The sequence below is a fragment of the Vitis vinifera genome, chromosome 15 (genome assembly GCF_030704535.1).
Source record: "Vitis vinifera cultivar Pinot Noir 40024 chromosome 15, ASM3070453v1".
NCBI classification, from domain to species: domain Eukaryota; kingdom Viridiplantae; phylum Streptophyta; class Magnoliopsida; order Vitales; family Vitaceae; genus Vitis; species Vitis vinifera.
The window spans coordinates 9,413,510-9,429,591 of NC_081819.1; the positions used below are offsets into that span (position 1 = coordinate 9,413,510).

The following is a 16,082-nucleotide window of genomic DNA, read 5'->3' on the forward strand; positions in this document are numbered from 1 at the left end:
ATCCTCCATCCTGTGAACAGTATCATAAATCAAGATATAAACTTTCAATTATTATTTATTTATATCGAAACATTTAATAATTTATTTGATATTTCAAAAATATTTTTATATATGGTTTAATTTTGATATGATGTGGAGTTCTCTCTATCTATATATGGTTTCAAACATCAAAACATATTTGCGTGAATTAAATTTCTATACATGCATAAATTACAATTTGATCTACAAAAATTAATAATTGTAAGACAATTAATACTAATTTAAGAAATAGGTAGATTTGTATTTTTAAAACATTTATATCCATATAATAAAAAAATCTATTTTTTTATTTTATAAAAATTATTATTACATTTATTTTAGTACAATTTTTTTTAGGAATAAGAAAATTTAAAAATACATTGGATAATCATTTTTTTTTCTTATTATCAAGAAGAGAAAATAAAATGTCTTTAGACAACATCTTTTAGTTATTTTCACTTATTTTTTAGAATTATTTTAAAAGTAATTATACAAATATATATAATAATTAAAAATAAAAATTTAGATATAAAAATTTTAAAAAATGTTTTAAAAAATATTTTAATTTTAAAAGCTATTTTTTAGAATTATTTCTAAAAATATTTATTCATGTTTTCTTGCTATTTATTAAAAAAAAAAAGCAACATTTCATCTCACTTTTTTTTTTTTTTTTAAAAAAAGAGGGTCCTTGCAAAATAAATAAATAAATAATAAAAAAGCAAGTGACCTTCAAATGGCCACCAACAGACAAAGCCTAGGCGCCTGGCCAATTCTCTCTCTAAAAAAGACTTTCTCTCTCTAAAAACTCTTTCAGATCTCTTCCTCCTCCATGCTCCTTCCTCCCTAGCCACCATCGCCACCACAACCACCTCCGTTCACTTTTTTTTTGGATCCCAATTTTGCCCCCAACCATCTCTAAAATTTCCCAAATTCACCAACCATGAATGACTCCTCAGGCCTCTTAGCGCCCGATTTCGGAAACAAATCCCAATCCAAATCGGCCCCAATGTCCTCCTCTAAGCCCAGTTCCTACGGACCCACAAGATCGCCTTGGAACGCCACTCTGGACGACTCTGATTCGCTCTTCTCCTCTTCATCATATGGTCGTGGAGAGCCATCGTCATCGATCAATTTCGATTCGATTTTTGGTGGGTCATCTGGGTCAGGGCCAAAGCAACGTCGTTGCCTGTTTACGATAAGTCGGTTTACGATTATGATATTTTCGATGGGGTGCCAGGGCTGAATACCTCGGGTTCGGTGAACTACGATGTGTTTTCGACGGTTCGGGATCGAAGCAGAAGCAAAACGATGCGTATGATGATCTTCTTAGGGGTTTTGGGAGGAAGGATCTGGAGCCGAAGAGATTCGAAAATGTCGAGGATGTTGGGTCTGGATTTGATGATTTGCTTCATGGGTTTGGTCGGATTAGTCTTCCAAGTAATAGGTATTGATTTCTATGTGGGTTTGTTCTCAATTGCAATTTTTTTTGGCCCGAATATGGATACTTTTGCATCAATTTGGCTGATAATGGTGAAATTGGATCGTTGTTTGCTTTTCAAGTGTTTGGTAGATGCTCAATTGGTTTGATAGTTGAAGCATACATTTGTGCAAATTACTTGAGAGTAGTCTGTCAAGTACTAGGTATTGTTTGCTATGTGGTTCTCAATTGCAGGTTTTTGCCCGAATTTGGATACTGCATCGATTAAGCTGCTTGTGCTGAAATCAGATTTATGCTTGCTCTTGTATGTTTTGGGTCAATTCTCAATTGGTTTGATATCAGAAGTGTGAGATCCTCCCTAAAAATTGCCACGTGGCTCCCTCTCCCTTGGACACGCAGACGGCCCCTTGCGACACGTGGCATCGCTCATTCCACCCGGACGGAAATTCTCACTCATTCCACCCGGACATCTCATATCCGCATCCGGTCGACATTCCACCCGGGTATCTCACATCCGAAATTCTTCTCCGCCGACATTCCACCTGGGTATCTCACATCCAAAATTCTTCTCCGCCGGCATTCCACCCTGATATCTCACATTCGAAATTCTGTCCGGCCGACGTTCTACCTTCTCCAGATATTTCGCAGCCGGTGCCTGTCGCTGGGTGAGAAAGGAGGACGATTCAACTTCCCCGGATAAACATGTTCGGATCCTCTGGTAACGCTTACCCGGACAGCTTGGCTCGTCAGACACTCGCGATTCGCCGGATCCATTTCCGCCCACAATAAAAAAGATAACTCTGACAATACTAACGACCAAGTCTCCTGAACTGTCACTCATCTTTAATGCAAGATACATTCGATAAGACATTCCCAAGTCTTCTCAGGTCTCCTGACACATCCCCGATATTTAAAGTCATAAATTGAGGCGACATCCACCGCCTACATATCCTCCTGATAGCTGCCATCTCGCACCAGAAACGTCATGATTACTTCGCCACCTTATGAGTCGCAATCATGACAATGGGACCCGCTAGCATAGCGAGGCCATACTTTCTGACTCATATATAAACTCTAAGGAGGCTATCAGGGAGGTAAGCGAAAAAGAGATAAGCAACAAGGGATAAACATCCTGCTAAGGGATAAACATCCTTGACGAAAATCACAGAGCAACACTCCCAAAGGAAAACCCTATTTTCCAGCAACTTCCAAAATACTAACTTAATCATCGGAGGGTGTGTCCGGACAACCCATCCGGACATCTTTTTTGTAGGAGGAAGGAGGATTCACTGTAATGCGTTGATCGAGATTCCGTTGCTGGTGATTACTATTGCAGCAGGGGAATTTTTCCATCAACATTGGCGCCGTCTGTGGGAACCTTTCTTCTTCTCAGTAAATCCTATACCTTCCAACTGTAAAGATGACTTCACCCTCAAGGAGTCGCTCCTCCGCCAGAGGTGACGAAAGTTACTTCGAATGGCGAGGCAGCATGGAAAGACGACAGCGAGAAAATGAACGACAGATGCAAATTCTGCTCCAAGAAACAAAGAGACTCAGGGAAGAAAACAATATCTTGAGGATTCGAAGCTCTTCCCAACCTCAACACTATCAACGGATGCAGGACCCCTGTCACAACCAGGGAGTTCCACTCCCCCGAGAGGCGAGCCCAACCCTCGGGGCGCATGAAGCATGGCCTAGTGAAACCCCAGTGCACACTCGCCATGTCCGACGAGGCGAAAGTTCAGGCTCTACTCGAGTCTCATCCAAGCGACAACGTGAGAAAAGGCCCCAAATATCTGACGCAGCGCGCGCGTTTGGGACCCCAAACACCCTATAAAAACAGGCCTCATACCGCCATATCACTGGATGCACACTCCGAGCCTTCAAGCTCGCCTACTTTACAAGGACATGCCGCCCACCCCCTCATGGTGCGGGTCGGTAAAGATCGCTCGCACACAACTCCTCCGAGCTCTATCAGCAGGCGTCTGGATGACATGCTCTCCACGCCTTTCAGTCCTCGCATCATTAAATATGAACCCCCACGAGGGTTCATCGTCCCGAAATTCTCCACATATGATGGATCCAGCGATCCCTTTGATCACATAATGCATTATCGGCAGCTCATGACCCTTGACATAGGGAATGATATGTTGTTATGCCAAGTTTTCCCAGCCAGCTTGCAAGGCCAGGCTCTTTCGTGGTTTCATCGACTGCCCGCGAACTCGATTGACAATTTCCGGGATATGTCCGAGGTCTTCGTGGGATAGTACTTATGCTCAGCTAGGCATAAGCAAAATATCAGCACCTTGTAGAACATCAAAATGCAAGAAAATGAAACTCTGAGAGAGTTCGTGAAGCGTTTCAAACAAGCTGTTCTACAAGTAGAATCGTACAGCATGGACGCAATTCTCCAAATTTTTAAACGGAGCATATGCCTAGGGACCCCCTTTTTCGAGTTCCTCGCCAAAAAACCTCCTACATCCATGGACGATTTATTCCGGCATGCGAGTAAATACTCCATGCTAGAAGACGATGTCCGGGCCGCTACACAGCAGGTCTTGGTAGTTGGCCAAGCCACAAGAAGTGAAGCCACCAGGAGCTTCAAAGCACCCAACCATCTTAAGTCATCCAACAGGGGGCAGGATGAGCGACGCCCGCCACTCATTCGGACACCTCTCACCAAGTCGTATGAAAAACTGCTTCCTATAATCTGCGATCTGCCCGACTTCAAATGGCCAGAACCAATAAGACCGAACCCCTCAGAAAGGAACCACAACTAAAGATGTGATTACCATAAAGATCATGGGCACACCACTGAAACGTGTAGAAGCCTTCATTACATGGTGGAGGATCTCCTAAAGGCGGGACACTTAAAGCAGTACGTCCGAACAGCGCCTAAAGGTGAAGGATCTTCCCATGGTCGAGACCCATGCGCCCCAACGGCTCCTGTTAAAGCAGTAATCAACTACATATACGGAGAACCCTTGGATGACGAGTACAGTTCCAAAAGGAAAAGGCAGAGACTGCTACGAGCAGCCACAGTTCGGGAACACGTGAGCTCCATCCGGTCGGGATTATCCAATGGGAGCATCCATCCCACAGATGGAACCATTGTCTTCCCCGTTGTGAATCCCGCCCGAGTGCTGTAGCCGCATCGAGATGCTCTCATCCTAGCATTAGGGGTGGGAGACTTCGACGTGAAAAGAATCCTGGTCGACCCAAGCAGCTCCGCGGACCTGTTGCAAGTAGCGGTCATAAAACAAATGGGTTTCGAACCCTCCAGCCTGGAGAATCCCAGAAGAACCCTGTCCGGATTCAACGGTTCTTCCACAACCTCACTTGGGGATGTAATACTGCCGGTTCAAGCTGGGCCAGTCATCCTAAATGTTCTATTCTTTGTGGTTGAGGATTTATCCCCTTTCAATGTCATTTTGGGACGCACGTGGTTGCATGGTATGAAGGTCATTCCGTCCACATACCATCAAATGGTTAGCTTCATCACCCAAGATGGACAAATTGATCTTTACGGAAGCCAGGTCACTGCCAGGCAATGTTATCAGATCGCCCGCAAGGCTGGACCCAATTCCGATCACGAACACTCCCCCAAAGAAGCAAATGCTTCTGACCAATAGCAATTACAGCACCCGGCGCTCAGATGCTACCAGGAGGGCAACGCCTTAGGGTAAGAGTCTTGTTGCCACCCAAGTTCGAATCCTGGAGACGTCACTCTAGGTCGCTTTGGCACCAGAGCCAAAAATCGGGTCGCTTTGGCACCGATACAAATGGTGGCAAGATGTCACTCTAGGTCGCTTTGGCACCAAAGCTAAAAATCGAGTCGCTTTGGCACTGATACAAATGGTGGCAAGACGTCACTCTGGGTCGCTTTGGCACCAGAGCCAAAAATTGAGTCGCTTTGGCACCGATACAAATGGTGGCAAGACGTCACTCTGGGTCGCTTTGGCACCACAGCCAAAAATTGGGTCGCTTTGGCATCGATACAAATGGTGGTAAGACGTCACTCTGGGTCGCTTTGGCACCACAGCCAAAAATCAGGTCGCTTTGGCACCGATACAAATGGTGGCAACACCCAAATGTTGCAAAAAAAAGGTCGACGTTTAGTTGCCTAGATGGTACCAGGAGGGCAATGCCCTGGGATAAGAGCCTTGTCGCCACCCAAGCTCAAATCCTGGGGAGGCCACTCTGGAACAGACTGCCTTGGCATTGCGCACGGCCGCTCAGAAACTGCGTCCCTATTTCTAAGCTTACCCCATAACAGTACTCACCAATCAACCCCTCAGAAATGTTCTGCATAAACCAGACATAACGGGAAGGATGCTACGATGGGCGATAGAGCTGAGTGAATATGGGATAGATTATCAACCCAGACTATCCCTGAAGGACAGGTCATGGCAGATTTTATAACAGAGTTGCCTGAAGCGCACGCGCTGGACAAAGAATGGACTCCGGATCATTGGTGGTCTCTGCATGTTGATGGGGCCTCCCGCTCATCCGGATCAGGAGTAGGACTCCTCCTCAAAGCGCCAACCGGTGAACAGTTGGAGCAATCCATCCGTCTAGATTTTCCCGCCTCAAACAATGAAGCTGAATACGAGGCCATCCTATCCGGATTGGACCTTGCAATCACCCTCAACGCCTCAAAAATCAAAATCCATAGCTACTCCCAGCTCGTCGTGGGGCAAATACTAAAAGAGTACGAGGCCAAGGACGAGCGCATAGCCAAATACTTATTGAAAGTACAAGAGTCACTCAGCCAGCTGAGAGAGTGGGTCATTGAGAAAGTCTCAAGGGGAGAAAATTTGCAAGCCGACGCTTTAGCGGGTATAGCCGCATCATTTCCTGTGAAAGAATCAACGATGCTACCCGTATACTTTCAAGCCACTCCCACCATCACTGAATCACACGTTTGCAATGTGAGCCCAAAGGAATTCAACTGGGCGATTGACATCAGGGCCTATTTACAAACGGGGGCATTGCCTGAAGATCCCAAGGGCGCCTCACTAGCTCCCACAACGAGGAAGCGCCACGTGCCATTGTTGTCCATATGAAAGAGAAATTTTGTAAAGGTAACATTTTTATCCCATCTTTTCTGATCAGGCCAGATAGGCGATATAAAAGGGGGCATTGTGGGATCTTCCCTAAAAATTGCCGCATGGCTCCCTCTCCCTTGGACACGCAGACGGCCCCTTGCGACACGTGGCATCGCTCATTCCACCCGGACGGAAATTCTCACTCATTCCACCCAGACATCTCACATCCGGATCCGGCCGACATTCCACCCGGGTATCTCACATCCGAAATTCTTCTCCGCCGACATTCCACCCTGGTATCTCACATCCAGAATTCTTCTCCGCCGGCATTCCACCCAGATATTTCACATCCGGAATTCTGTCCAGCCAACGTTCCACCTTCTCTGGATATTTCGCAGCCGGCGTCTGTCGCCGGGTGAGAGAGGAGGACGATTCAACTTCCCCGGAAAAACATGTCCGGATCCTCTGGTAACGCTTACCCAGACAGCTTGGCTCGTCAAACACTCACGATTCGCCTGATCCATTTCCGCCCATAATAAAAAAGATAACTCTGACAATACTAACGACCAAATCTCTTGAACTGTCACTCATCTTTAATGCAAGATACATTCGACAAGACATTCCCAAGTCTTCTCAGATCTCCTGACACATCCCCGATATTTAAAGTCATAAATTGAGGCGACATCCACCGCCTAAATATCCTCCTGACAGCTGCCATCTCGCACCAGAAACGTCATGATTACTTCGCCACCTTATGAGCCGCAATCATGACGATGGGACTCACTAGCACAGCGAGGCCATACTTTCTGACTCATATATAAACTCTAAGGAGGCTCTCAGGGAGGTAAGCGAAAAAGAGATAAGCAACAAGGGATAAACATCCTACTAAGGGATAAACATCCTTGACAAAAATCACGGAGGAAAACCCTATTTTCCAGCAACTTCCAAAATACTAACTTAATCATCGGAAGGTGTGTCCGGACAACCCATCCGGACATCTTTTTTGCAGGAAGAAGGAGGATTCACTATAATGCATTGATCGAGATTCCGTTGCTAGTGATTACTATTGCAGTAGGGAAATTTTTCCATCAACAAGAAGCACATTAGCTATATGGGTTTGTTTAATTTACTAGATTCGATGATTTGCTATCTTTTGGTGGAAGTAGTCTCCCAAGTCATAGATACTGTTTTCCATGTGATTTGTTCTTAGTTGCATATTTTACCTAAATTTGGGTACTTTTTGCATCCACTTATCATATTTTGTATTTGCTTCGTGCATATTGTGGATGTGCTCCATCATCTTGACAGCTGTAGCATATTAACATTGAATTTTGGGTGGTTGTGATGTTTTATTTAGTAATATATGGTAATTTATATTTTGAAGTGATTTTGGAAGGCATTGCATGCTATTTGTATGAAGTTGAATGGGGAAATCCTTCATTTCTCATATCATCTAGATATTTGATAAAGTCAAAATTCAACAACTATGAATTGTTGGGAAAAAGAGCAAAATGTTGAATTTTCCCTACCTTAAAAGATGGTGGAGTAAGGGAATGAAGTTTGATCTCCAAACTAAATATCTTCTCATTGATCATGGAGGCGTTCATTCACCCCTTCATCCTCTAATTGGTTATAGTAGCAAAGCTCTCCATGGACAAGCATCCACTTAATAGTTTGCCATATAAAAACGAAGCTTGCCTAGTTAATTTGTGGGTCATAAAATCTTAATCAACATGATCATAGGCTTTCTTAAAACCAACCTTTATGATTGCTCCTCACTCCTTGGATTGGAATTTTGATTAAGAATTTTATTAGGCTATAACTCTATATGTGAAACACACTTCACAAAGGGGCCATAAGTTGGAGCAATTATTTTATGGATTATATCAAGTTGAGAATGCATATGAAGTATGAACTACTCTTGCATCCATCTTGAGTTTTTTCTTTTCTTTTTTCTCCCTACCAAGACTAGAACCCAGAACCTCCCACATCTCCATCCCAACTCTTTGCTTTTGGAGCCAAACCTGTAGGGTGATGATCTTGTATATTTTGTGTTTAGGCTAATGGTTCTAAAGCCCTTAACTCCATATATTCTTTTGTTAATCTGAACAATTGCTATGAAAAGAAAGTTAAAGCTTGAATTAGGAACTTCTACGAATGGAACTCGGAACTCTTAAGAGACTCTTAGTATATCTTCTTTTAGATGTTCTCCTAACAATCTTTGATAGAAAGTCATGATGAATGCCATCTACCCTCAATGCCTTCTTTCTATTCAATTGAAAGATTACCTCCATGATGATTTTCATTTTTTAGGAAGGTATCTCCAACCATCATGCCGTCCTTAGCAATGGTTCTTTTTATTTTTGTTACGTACATTTCAATATTTCATAGAAGTATTTATCTTGAACTATTTGTTGATGATTCTAGTTCTTGATGGAGATATAAACATAATATGAGCTTTGTGTCAGAGAAAGCGTGTCGAGAAAATTGGAATGCTCTGTGATATGAGTCTTCAATGAGGAAGCTCAAGGAAAACAAGATGGATTATGATTTATTTATAGTTTCTCAATGAAGTTAAGGATCTTGTATTGGAATGCTAGAGTGGTTAAGAAGGAGGAGAAGAGGAAGGTTAGTAAATCTTTGTTTCATCCTCAAAATGTTGATTTGGTGTGCCTACAAGAGACAAAGGTGGAAGCTATGTTGATGGCCTTGGTTAGAAGCATAGGGGTGGGTAGGTTCTTGGAGTGTGGGTGCCCTAAAGGCAATGGGAGTAGCTGGAGGGTGGTGGCCTTTTAGGATAGAGTGTTGGAGCTACTTGAGATGGAGATAGTTCTTATTCAATCTTTTTTTAGTTCAAATGTTATGAGGAAAAGTTCACTTGGTTTTTCGGAATTTATGGTTGTAGGATTGGGATAGAACTCAAAAAATTTTAGGAGGAGTTGGGCTCCATGAAGGGGTTATGGGAAGATCCTTAGTGTATTGAGGGAATTTCAATGTGGTCAAAATCCTAGAAGAGAGAAAGAATTGTGTCAGAATCTCCTAGACCATGAAATGTTTCTCCTAAGTTATAGAGGAATTATCCTTGGTTGATCTCCCCTTGACAAGGAGCTTTTTCATATGATGTGGAGGACTGAATTGGAAATTGCTGTCTAGAATTGGTTGTTTCCTAATCACAAGTGATTGGGAATATCAATTCTCAAATACATTGCAACTCCTTGGCTGTAGCTAGTGTTTGATCACTCCCTTATCTTGCTAGAGAGATGGGGGTGAGAATGGGCCTCTTTTAGATTCATGTGGCTTAAGGTGGAGGAATTCAAAGATATGGTGAAGGGTTGGTGGGAAGGGTATCGGTTTACTGGATCCTCGTAGCTTCGTTTTAGGTTTAGAGTTGATAGTGTTAAAGGAGGACTTTATAGCTTGGAATAAGGGAGTATTCGAAAATGTAGTGGCCCACAAGGCTTAGGTGTTGGATCAGACCAATTATTGGGATGAAAAGGGGAGGGAATGGTTTCTTTCCTTAGAAGATAGCAAAGCTAGAAGGGTGGCATTAGAAAAATCTAAATCATTGGGCCTTTAAAGAAAACATCTTGGTTGTGGCTAGGGTTTGTTTTATACCCCTTAAGTGTTAAGTTTTGTAATTATAAGCACTTCAGTTGTACAATTACCTTTACTTTCTTGGGTACACAATAATTCTTGCTTTTAATCAGATATTAGTGGATTGTTGTATGAGAGAAGGATTTCCCATCCTTCTGTATACTCGCTTATTTTATAATAATAAAAATGTTTACTTTTGGTTTAAAAAAAACCTGAACTAACAGAAGATGACTAAACAAAATGCCAAGGAAACATGCAAGTTGAGTTGGAATGGATAAAGTGATATGACTTAAGAAAGACTTGTACACATTTCATGTGAGATGAATGAGAAGTCCTGTTTTTGTTTCTTCTTTCTTCATCACTATTTCCCTCATAACTAGTGTTTTTGGTGTTTTTCCTTTGTAAGCTTCCATGCATCCTTTAGCACAAGTCATTTGCTTTTCCCTAACTATGAGTTCTTTGAATATCTTTTGATTATATGGACTTCTGGTCACTTTATATGAAGGGAAGACAGGAAAATTGCAAAAGAATAGGAAACCAGGAAAAAGGGACAGTATTCATGAATCTTGAGAGGCATGGCCTTTTTTTGTGGGTTTTTGATGTTTATATTTTTCTGGTTTGTGTTTTTTTTTTTTTTTTTTTGTTGTTTTTTGTTTTGAATCAAAGTAATGCTAATGGTTTTCTATCTCATTGATAACCCTATGTGCACCCCAAATACCATGATGCTGATTTATTTTACATGGATGAATGCAGTATTATTGTTATGTAGTGCTTTTTTTTTCCCCTATTTGTCAATGAATTGCATATATTCTTTCCATGCTCAGTTAAAATAAATAATCTCACCTGTGATAAATTTCAGTGGATTGGCATTTTACCACAATGTTACTCTTTGCATAGGCCAACAACGGATGTCAATTGGGCACCAAAATCAACTGTTAATGCCACTGAAACAACCTCCAATGTGATTGAAGATCTGTTTGTAGTTTTAGAATCAACTTCAACCCCTGTTGTTTCATCCTTGATGCTGTTTACTGATCCATTAGAGGAAATTAGTAATCTCAGTAATTCTGGAAGCACCAGAGTTGATGGTTCATCTGCTGTTGTTGGGGGAGCATTTAATGATTTAGATCCCCTTGGAGGGCCTTGGAAAATCTGCATTTCCATATGAGATGAATAAGAGGGGAAAGAATAGGAGTCCTTGGAGCACAGAACCAACAAGTGAGACTAAACTTTTGCTACTAAGGAACCAATTGAAAAATCCTCGGTTGAGGGTCAGGATAGCCACTCTCAAAAGAAGATGCCTACTGAAAATTATTGGGAATCTCATCAAACCTTGTTTGACATTCCTACAGTTTCCACAGATTCTCATAAATCTTTCAGTCAGACGCCTTCTCCACCTTCACATGTAAATGCTAGTCCTAATGAAACAAATTCCCAGGGAGAGATGTCTCCTAGATCTGAAGAGAATTTGTCTTCATCTGATGATGTGTGGCTCACTGTATCAGATATTCCTCTCTTTACACAACCCACCAGTGCTCGACCACCTTCAAGACCCCCTCCTCCAAGACCAACTCAAGTTTCAAGGGCAGAAACAGGTTCTTTTGGTTCCAATAATGCAAGAAAGAAGGTTAATGAGTTTTCTTCCTTTGCTAATTCTTCTCAGTATTCTCAAAGTCCTAAGTTGACCTGTGGAACAATGAAGAGCTCGACTGTGTCTCAAATCGATGAACTTGAAGATTTTGCCATGGGTAGGACTCAGAATAATGTTGATGGCCATGCAGAGGGTCTTTATGGTGATGAATTTGAGACAAACTCGATTGCTGCTGCATCTGCTGCTGCTATGAAGGAGGCCATGGATAGAGCTGACGCTAAGTTTAGGCATGCAAAGGGAGTAAGGGAGAGAGAAAGTGCAAAAGCTTCTAGAAGTAAAGAAGCTGGCCAGTTGGATAGAGATGAGAAAGCAATGCAGGATGCTCAGGAGAGAGCAATCAGAGAAAAACAGAGAGACTTGAGAAGAGGAAGAGAGGGAGCAAAGGAGACTTGAGAGAGCAAGGGAAATTGAGGGGAAAAATGAGGAGATACAGAGAGAACAGAGGAGACTTGAGAAGGAGAGGGAGCGAGCAAGGGAGATTGAGAGGGAAAGGGAAAAGACCAGACAAGCTGTGGAAAGGGCTACTAAGGAAGCACATGAAAAAGCGGCTGCTGAAGCTCGCTTAAAGGCTGAAAGGGCTGTTGTTGAGAAGGTAAATGCTGAAACATGAGAGTGTGCAGAAAGAGCTGCAGTTCACAGAGCGCAAGCTGAAGCTCGTGAAATGGCAGCAGCAGAGGCAAAGGAAAGAGCAAAAAAGGCTGCTACAGAGGCCAGGGAAAGGGCAAATACTGAAGCAAGAGAGAAGAAAGCACGTTAGAGAGCTGCTGTTGCAAGGGCAGAAGCTGAAGTGCGGCTTAGAACAGAACGAGCTGCTGTTGAAAGGGTAGCTGCAGAGGCTAGAGAAAGGGCTGTAGCAGAGGCTCGAGAAAGGGCTGCTGCTAGAGTGAACCAACAAAAGAATGAAAATGATCTTGAGTCTTTCTTTAGCATGAGTTCTCGACCAAGCAGTGTGCCAAGGCCTAGAGCTAACTCTTCAGTGAGAACCTGGGATTGTAGATCTGCTGTTTGTGTTTTGCTTATCTCAATGTTGTCTGATTGATTTTCTGACTGTCTATTTCAGGACCCCATGTTTGGTATCCAATTTCAGAATAGGTGTGGGCCTGAAATGGCAAGAACATCTACAAGTGCATCATCGACTATGAGAAAAGCATCATCAACAACAAATATTGTTGATGATTTTTCTTCAATTTTTGGAGGTAGCTTTCTTTCCAAAGTGAAATTTTCTTGTGTAACATTTAATCATTTGTGATTCTCTCTCTTGTAAGACTTACAATTGGCTTAACTATTTTTTATTGCAAAAACTGCTCCATCATCTGGAAAATTCCAAGAAGTTGAAGGGGAAAGTGAAGACCGACGGAGAGCTAGGTTGGAAGGTCACCAAAGGACTCAGGAGCGTGCGGTATGTGTTTTATATGCCAAGATTTTTAAAAATCTTTTCTCTTTTTAATGAAATATAGTTATAAATAAGTTTTATGGCTTGCACTTGGCAAGTGTATGATTATTTGCCATTTATCTTCATGATGTTGGCTCTACAATTTTTTATTGTTGAATTTGAATGTGTTCAGGCAAAAACACTGGTTGAGAAAAATCAGCGGGATCTCCAAACTTAGAGGGAACAAGCAGAGAGAAATGTAAGTACCTGCAATTTGCTATCTCTATTTTCCTGTGTTCTTGTGTATGTTAGAAGCGGTTGGGGTTGCTTGGAGGTCTAGCCACACTCCATCCAAAGCTTTGATCTGCTTTGTGGATTGGTAAAAACTGTATCACCTCTTTTGATGAGGAGGCAGAGTTGATACCAACTATAGAACAAAGTCTAGCTGGTTTTTGTTTTGTTTTGTTTTTGATGTTTTTTTTAAGGGTTCTCGTTTTCTCAACCAATGGTTTTGTATAATCAAACCTTTAGGATTCTCATTTTCTTAACCAATGGTTTTGTATAATTAGATCAGATGACATTGTTTAGGCTTGTGTATATGTATAGTCAATATGCAAAACTAGCTGATAGAAATATACCGGAGCCTCTACAACATGCAGAACTCAACTTTTATTTGGTATAAAATGGATGGGAACTCTATTGTGAGATGGCTGGTTGTCTATAAAGTTTGAATTAAATATGGATAAGGATATTTTTGTACATGCATCTAGTACAGGTTATGTCAATTACTGGAATTTACAGTTTCGGTGAATTTGGTTGAAAAATTCTGCTGGAATCTATGGACTTGTTTTGTTTAATAGCAAAGGCACATCCCATGGGTGCTTTTGAACTATCAAATTAAACTGTGTCCAGATCTGCATGCATTCTGTTAGCCTACAAAAATTTACTTTTCAGTGGTTTAAACTTATTGATGTTATGAACTGTAATAATGCTCAGTACTAAAACTAGTTTTGTCAAACACTGTCTAAGAACCTAAACTTTAAGCAATATCTTTAGTAAAACTTTGTATTGGTTTATTTCTTTTCATTTCAAGACATTTACTAGAATAAAGATATTATAGTCATTTATTAAATTTTGTTGGAAGATCACATAAACTGTTGTGGTGACTGTTAGATTCCATGAATTCTAAATTGAGAAAACTCTATCTGATCTATTGCGGTGAATCTGTGCCTTTTTTATCTTTTCGATCTCTTTGATAACCTTTTAGAGAATCCACATCCCAATTCTTCATTCTATATACCTGTAAACCCTAATCCTTACTGTCTCAACTTCAAGCCACCCCTTTATTTGTCCAAGGGCACCTTAATTTGATTGCATCACCATCAAGAAGGCTTTAGAGAAAAGAAAAAAATGCTATGCATGCAATCATTTTACCACCTCTTTTACTACCTCCAGATTTGGCAATGATGGTTGGATGTAGAAAAATGTGGTAAAAAGGGAAAACACGAACAAAATTTTTCTTGGATTCTATCCCACTTGCTCCATTAGTGGGTAATAAAAAAATAAAGGTGGCGATAAGGGAGGTAGAAATTGCAAAAATGGTGAAGTGATAGAATTGTTATCTCTGGAATTCCTTATTTTCAATTCAAGAACTTGGGATTTTAAGGAGTAAATCGACGAACTTCAAGTGGGATCACAATTCTTCTCATATGAAAAAATTTTTAGTAAACAATCTTTCTCTCACCCTCTCATCTCTTATTCCCCCCATCATATTGGGAACAATACCGCTCTCTCCATTGAAGGGTGCTATTCCACTGGAGTTATGCAATAATACTCATTAATTAGGACTATCCTACAAATTCTTGTTCATTATTTTTCTTTTGTTCAACTTCTTTACCCATCTTGAATCTCGTTCAATCCATAAACACGTGCAATCCCATCTCCAACTGAGACCACTCGACCGATTTTAAACTGAACTACCTATTCTGCTCTGCCCCTTTATCATTAGGTTTCTATGACCTAGTCTGATCGGCACGACAATTCAGTTTCAATTTCAGCGTAAACACCACCTACAAGATTAGTTAATTGTTGTCCTATATGGTTTTCGTCACAAACCGCACCCGGTCTTATAAATCCCAACAGTTCAGTCTTGTTTTCGATGTAAAGCACACTTGTACAATCGGTCAGGTCATTGTCCTGTCTTGTTTTTGTAATAAACTACAACTGGTCTGATTGGTTACGATAACTTAGAGTTGTGTTCAGTGCAAATCACACCTGTATGATCGATCAGGTCGTTGTCTAGTCTAGTTGTCGTCACAAGCCCACATAGTCCAATCGGTCAAGTCATGTCAATTTCCTTTCTGACGTAGACTGCACCTATATGATCAATCACATAGTTGTCCTATCTTATTTTCCTTAAAGACCGCACCCGATGTTATTGGTCTTGACAGTTCAATTTTCTTTTCGACGTAGACCACACCTATATGATCAATCATATCATTACTCTATCTAGTTTTTATATAGACTACACTTCGTCTAATAGGTCCCTACAGTTCAGTATAATATTCAGCATAGACCACATCGTTACGATCAGTTAGGTCATTATCCAATCTAGTTTTCATCCCAAATCGCACTTAGTCTGATCGGTTACAACAGTTTAGTTTCCTTTTCGGTGTAGACCGGAATTGTAAGATTAATTACATCATGGTTCTGTTTGGTTTTTTTATAAACTGCACCCAATCCGAACTGTCTCGACAATTCAGTATAGTTTTTGGTGTAGACTGCATCTATAAGATCGATTAGGTCACTATCCTATCTAGTTTTCATTACAGATCGCACCCAGTCCAATAGGTCCAGACAATTCAGTTTCATTTTCAGCATAAACAACAACTACATGATTGGTTAGGTCGTTATCATGTTTGGTTTTCCTCACAAACTGCATCCAGTCCAATCGATCACGAT

General features: G+C 41.3%; 1 pseudogene; it reads left to right on the forward strand.

The window, feature by feature from the left end:
* The first annotated feature begins 958 nt into the window (after positions 1-958).
* On the forward strand, positions 959-13,484 carry LOC100257290 (auxilin-related protein 2-like; annotated as a pseudogene).
* The last annotated feature ends 2,598 nt before the right edge of the window (positions 13,485-16,082 follow it).